General features: G+C 38.8%; 1 non-coding gene across 1 annotated transcript; it reads right to left on the bottom strand.

The window, feature by feature from the left end:
• Positions 1–6258: 6258 nt before the first annotated feature.
• TRNAE-UUC (transfer RNA glutamic acid (anticodon UUC)) lies at positions 6259–6330 on the bottom strand. The gene has a single exon. It is a non-coding gene; the product is annotated as a tRNA-Glu (tRNA).
• Positions 6331–6589: the final 259 nt, after the last annotated feature.

Here is a 6589-nt window from a genome sequence, read left to right as displayed (position 1 = left end):
GCCGTTCCAAGGGTCGCGGGTTCGATTCCCGCCTGGGTGAGTTTTCCTCCACCTAGGGTTTGGATGTTTGTGAATGTGATCATTATTATCGTTGTTAATAGTTCGATGTAAAGGCCATAATGTGCCGTTTTCGGACTTATACTGAATAAATAAATAAATAGAAGAGTGGCTTAATGTAGCCCTTCAGTCTTCTCCGCTCATTATTAATTCCTTCATCTCCTGATGGCTTCCCTTTTATTATGTTATTAATTTGTCCTATGTAATTATGTCTTCCTTGCAGGAGTTTCCCGTCATTTTACCATTCTATTATGTTTCCACCCATTGTGTCTCGAGAGTGTCCGATGCATCTAATACTTCTTTGTGTTAGAGTTCTCCGTACGGTCCTTAACTCTTCTGCTCTTCAGTATACTTCATCGTTCCTCACTTTGTCTGATCCTTAAATCTTCAGCATTCCTTTCCATATCCATGTTTCAAAGTCTTCTATTCTTTGTCGATCCACTTTTCCAGTACTCCATGTCTCTGTTCCGTATAGTGCCATGCTCCATGCGGTCATTTTGACGAACTACTTCCGCGTTCATAAATCATTATAAACCTTATTTTCTTCAGACATGGTAGTTGCCTTCCTTTTGAGAATCTTCTTAGCTTGAGCTATTCTTCGCTTGAGATTGGTCAAACTTCTTCCGTACAAGTCATATGCTGTCCAGGTAGATAAAGGATTCCACTTGCTCTTGCACACTGTACAATTTTTACCTATACAGTTGGCTTCTGGTGCTCCAATTTTGTAGATAAGTGTAGTTAGCAAGATGTCTGAGGCAAGTGGATTCGGGGCGGGGGGGATTGGGGTGGGGGGGTTGCGCGTATCGGGGGCGCGTGGTGGTATCGTTTCGCCGCGAGGTCCATTCACATCCGCTGATCAATCGGTCGTTCGACGATGGCGGCATGGCTCATCGAGGAGGACATGACTGATTCCGAGGAAGAAATTTGCTCACTTTTCCACCAACTCCTTGTTCAGTTTGGTCGCCAAAACTTGATCTTAGTGGCTGCACCCGAGATTTAAGCAGTGTGCGGAGGAAACCGAAGGTTTTGTAGATTTATGGTTACCGCGACGTATTAGAGATTTAAAAAAATCGCGTGCCTTCAGTCCGAGCGTCTGTCGTGCCTTTGTTTTTTAGCTCTACGGCCTGCTGAACAACGGCTTCGGAATATGGGTCGACCGCTGGATGAAACCTATTGGAAAAATATAATTTTCCAAAAAAGTTATTTTTTTTTAATTCGTGAGATCCCATTGTTCCAAATCATTCATCCGTGTAAATTTTATAACAAATACCATATGTATCGAGGGTGCAAATGTCAGAAAAGTGAGTCATTACCATCGAAATAATGGGAATATTTATTCAGTTGGAATGAAGATCTGTTGCTACTTTCCCCCTACTAAGACTTAAGTATCACGATGACTGTCTCGATGATTATCATGATGTTATTATACGAGTTTGATGTTTATGGACACTCAAGCCGATAGTTTCTCATTTGGAAATTGGCAATAGCGTTTTTTAACTACATGCATGAACCCTCCTTCGTAAAAGTACACTTCCAGATTGACTACGAATCTTGAAGTACCTTTAGGTCATTGGTGTGTCAATAGAAAATATGAAATCAATGTTTTACCCTAAGATCTTTTGGAATACCATTTCTTAGGCAACAAAAGTCATGCAGTGGACCATATCTCAAGGAAATCAGTTAATTTTCTCATGTAATCATGGTCTCGATGTAATAAAATTAAAGAAATCCATTTCCAAGTCATGGCAAGTAAAAAAATAAAAAAATAATATTTAATTGATTTTAAACCATGACAAAATAATATAATGTGTGAGTACATTAGAATATTTTTTTATATTGGCTTTTCCATTTCCAGTATTTCTAGAGTTACGATTCAAAATAATTCTTTCGTCATGGAAAGTTTAGTTCATACGCTTTAATTTCTATGGCTAAGGTGGGCATAAAATGCGTATTTTGAAGAATATACGTCGGTATACCTGTTACTTCTTTGCAATCAAGTCGAAATTTCACACGCATCTGAAATGTATATCAATTTGTATTTGGTATCCATTTCTTGTACTGATTTAGCGCGAAAGGCAATATATCTTCAGTCAAGCATGACGTTCTACTCGGGCTTTAATACTGCCTGTTTAGCTGATACCTGCGTCTGTTTGAAAGACCCTCACGAAGTAAACGAGCGATGTGATAACTCTATAGCCATTCCTGTACTTACCAGCTCAAGGTAAAAGAATATTGATAGAACTTCTACAACACTTAAGCAACATTCAATGCAATGTGCGATTTCTTGACCGTTTCGCGTTTTCCATACCCTTATTAAGAAATTTCTTCCCGTTTATTTATCATTATTAGACTTTTATTAAGGGAAGGTTGAATGCAATTGGCATTTGCGAGCATCTTGTTCCTATACGCACGTAAGTCATTCCCGTGCTCTTGAAAACCTTACGTTTCGCATTAAACCTGACCGTTTGCTTTCCCCCGTCCGAAATAGAGGTACATATCTTGTACAAATGTAGAAATGAGGCCGAGGGATGCTGGTTTGAGTCATCATGCGGCACGAATTGGCGACAGAAATGGGACTGGCGGTTGTGTTTCCTTGTTTTATTAGCGAGTGACGGTGTGGTGGTGCGAACAGCTCTCTCAACTTATGCCCCTCCCCTCCGAAGATATACTTCCGACTCTAACCGATAGGCGTCAATTATTTAAGCTAGTCTAGACTCGATACGATTTTCTACCTTCCCCCCGTGGAAAGTGTACCGACACAGCCGAAGTTATGCTGTATTTCCACGCGGTGAGGAACCCAACCAGATTTCCCTCAATTGGATGGCAGTTGAAGCCGCTCGGCATCATCCGCTGTAGATTCGATTCGGATTGAACGAAGAGAGACTTTCATTCGTGTGCAGATTGAATGCACTTCATTCCAAAAGTATGAGTATTATTATCATTGAATTCAATCGTTTTTAAAACGAGGTGTGATCAATGGCATAAAATTAAATGGTAGCCATTTTTTTAAAAACTTTCGTTTCCATTGGTTTACCTTTAACTTTTTACCGTAGTCACAATCATGGGAATTTATTTATTCTGAAAGGTAGAGTGAGAAATTAGAATGTGTGAGGAAGCCTAACAAACTGCCCCCATGAACTGAGAAAGACGATGAAAGTAGATTTCGGTGGTGTGCTTTCGTGTTGAATCGCGATGAAATCTACGTCGGTGAAAGAGTTCCAAGTGGTGGACGTTGGAATCAAACAAGACAAAGAAAGTTCTGGATTGGAACGGTTGAGAAATGACATGGATAAGTCTGCAATAAACGAAGAAAGGCCCGCAGACATGTAGAAATGGCAGAAGTGATGCAATGTGACGACTCCATATGGAATTAGAAGAGAGCCAGGAAAAGAAGTGCGCGTGTCCTTACTTCGCAGTTCCACGGGATTATTCCCCTTTTTAATTCCCCCAAGGCATTTTCCCTCTGTTTTTCCCCTTTGTAGCAGTCCTCTCATATTTTTCTCCGAAAAAAAATTCCAAGTCGTTGATAAATATGGGGAAGTTTCGGAGCGGATTCTTTCTACTTGCTGAAAAAAGTTATGTAACTGTGATGAGAGCCGGTAGAAGGAAGTGAGGATTTGGAACCCCATTCCGTTGATTGACTAACGTTCTTGATGAAAGGTGGCTTCGCAAGAAATCGGACAATTATCGTAATTTACTTATTAGATAAAATGCCAGGATAAATTTGACAATTTTCGGCAATCACTGTAATCTTTACTAATTTTTAGTTTTAAGCGTGTTATTCTCGAAGGAGGTGCAAATAAAAAATCTAATGACGACCGAGAGGAAATATCCACTCAACTCTGAACGTGTGAATTTCACACGCACTACAAGACAACCTCTTCCTCGCCAATCAACCAGAATTCTGGGTCGACTCCATATAATTTCAATTTCGCATACCTTATTTAAGGTTATAAGTGAAGTCAGTTACTCGAGATAAGGATTCTGGTCGTGCATAAAAAAGGGTTTTGAATTAAATTTTTATTTATAACCTTCGTCGTAGATTTAGTTGTAGAGAATTTTGGTGTTCATGCATGAAAGTAAGTGGATTTTAGTTTTTAGGGATGTATTTGTTGTGAACAGATAGGAACAGCTCTATCCGGAAAATCTATTGCCTTCGTCAGACTAGATGGGTTGTAAATTATTCATGCTTCAGCATTGCGTCTATCACGGAACTTTTCATTCTACATTTTTCAACTTATTTAACGAAAAGAGGAAAGCGAGTCACAGTATTAAGCGTAATTCGGTGAACATAATGTTGAAAAAAAAAATTTTACTTTTCAGATTTTTAGTTTCTGATTAATCGTGTCCATAAACTCTCAATTACATTCATACTGTCACACGCATACTTACGTGTATTCCGAAGGTGTCCTCTCCCACCAAACTGTCTCTCACCCCCCCCCTCCAACAAACCAATCCTTCATAATTCTCCCAACAACCATCGTATTGAAAAAAAGTCATATCCAATATCATAGCACTAAAACTCTTTTTATTTTACTACGTTTTTCTTTTTTGCAGGTACATGAGCTCACGTTACATAAGTGCTAAAATGTTGTATTTTGCATCTCGTAGCAGTCCCAGAGATAAAGCGTACACTCGGTCAAATCCATTTCATGATTTCTTAATACGAACCAGGCTTTCGTCTTGTCACAACATCTTGCGACGAAACCCGTTTCGTATTAATAAATCATAAAATGGATTTCAGTTTTCTTATTAACTCTGTGATGGATAACTTCCACAGATATAATGCCTGAAACTGTTTCCTCCTTATTTATCGGCCGTGAACCAGCAGTATTATCGCATTAGAACAATGTATATATGATCTTATTGTATTGTTTTAAAGTGTGTTTAATGATGTTTAAATTTATTTTAAATTCATTCGCACTTACTTCCGTAAAATGTTAAATGCCAGGATAAATGCATTCTTTTTCGTCAAGCATTTCATCCCCACTCCAAGGGATTTCCATCCCTGCATATCATTATGTAAAGGAGAAATAAATCCAACCCTATATCCACTGAAAAACCGTTATTGGGAGTATATGTGTCATGCTAGCGTAAATTGCTGTGTTATTGCCGGGATTTATGAAGCATTTGCAAAATGAAAAGGATATGGCATCCGACGATGACCTGCCATCGTTATTGGACTCGCCTCGAAATTTTATAACTGGATACGGTGCATGCGAAAAAGCAAACTTATCAACGTCTATCCATTTTCGCGAGTCTGCTTATCCGGGTTGTCTAATCTTTGGATGGAGTGTTACGATAATCCTCTATTACGATTTCTATCCCCGTGATTGAAAGGTTTCCATCCTAATTCTTTCACTGTCCCTTTCACGCTTTCTTCAAGCGACGTTTTTGATAAATCCAGTAAAACTATTTAAACTTAAACACATTCTAAATGAGGGATTAATAACATTTTCTGAAATTATTCCGCGTTACTTATTTCTGTGAGTTCAAACTCACCCCGTCGTAAGAGACCTCTCGTTGGGGTCGAGCACGAATATTTTTCAATTCGCGTTACTCATGAAATTTCGAAGGCAAGAGCAATTGTTGGGTTCTTTGAGTGTTTTAGGTTGCTTAATCTGGTTTTGCATACTTTACGGTAACGCCGTGTTTCCATTAATGCATAGCGCGCGTTTATCCAAAATATTAATTGACATTCGAAGATTTACACCTAAACATGTGTGTGCTGCGTAAGCCAAAAATACTGTGAAAAGAGCAACAAATAATTTTTAAATTTCTTTACTGTCAAATGAATTTGTTTAAAAATTAATTTTATTTCGTTTTAAAATTCTGAAAGAAGGGTATAAAAATTCCCCCAATTTCTTCCCACGTAGCTGCCCGAACTGAGTATGTTCAACTAATTAGTTGCTCGTGACATACTTTGGGGACGACTGGGTTAGATAACGGGAGATGTTTTGATACCGCGGAAGTAATAGTTCCCAGTGTAGCTCTTCTTACCGCCCAAATGATTCAGCTCATCAGACGTACGCTGATGTTAATATTCCTTGGAACACCCAAAAAATCTCGCCTGCTAGGCGTGAAGTCAGTGCATAATTTAAAAAAAAACGACAAAAAACAGATATTTTGCACTCTTTGTAAAATTAAATGCAACATAAAAGCAATTTTGACTAGTAGACGAAAATTCAAGGAAGTAAAAAGTTCCCATGCCGGGAATCGAACCCGGGCCTTCTGGGTGAAAGCCAGATATCCTAGCCACTAGACCACATGGGACGGTGATGGGATGGGTGTTTCAGTTAGTATAAATATGAGTGATTATTCTTTCCAAGAATAGTTTTAAAAAAATATATTAAAGATTACACGGACTAAACAACTTCAAAAGAAAGGAGGAGGTGTCAGTTAAATTTTTATTCCCGCAGCAGCAACATCGTCGTGTTCCGTGTGTTAGTGGAATTGCTTTCCTGCCATTGCTAATTTCGTTTGAAGGTATCAAATTACGTTACACCGCACTGTTCTATGGTGCATGTTTTGA

This window comes from Hetaerina americana, unplaced genomic scaffold (assembly GCF_022747635.1).
Source record: "Hetaerina americana unplaced genomic scaffold, ioHetAmer1.1.p SCAF_1, whole genome shotgun sequence".
Taxonomy (NCBI): Eukaryota; Metazoa; Arthropoda; class Insecta; order Odonata; family Calopterygidae; genus Hetaerina; species Hetaerina americana.
Note: the sequence above shows the minus strand (reverse complement) of the source record. Positions and strands in the feature narration are given on the sequence as shown.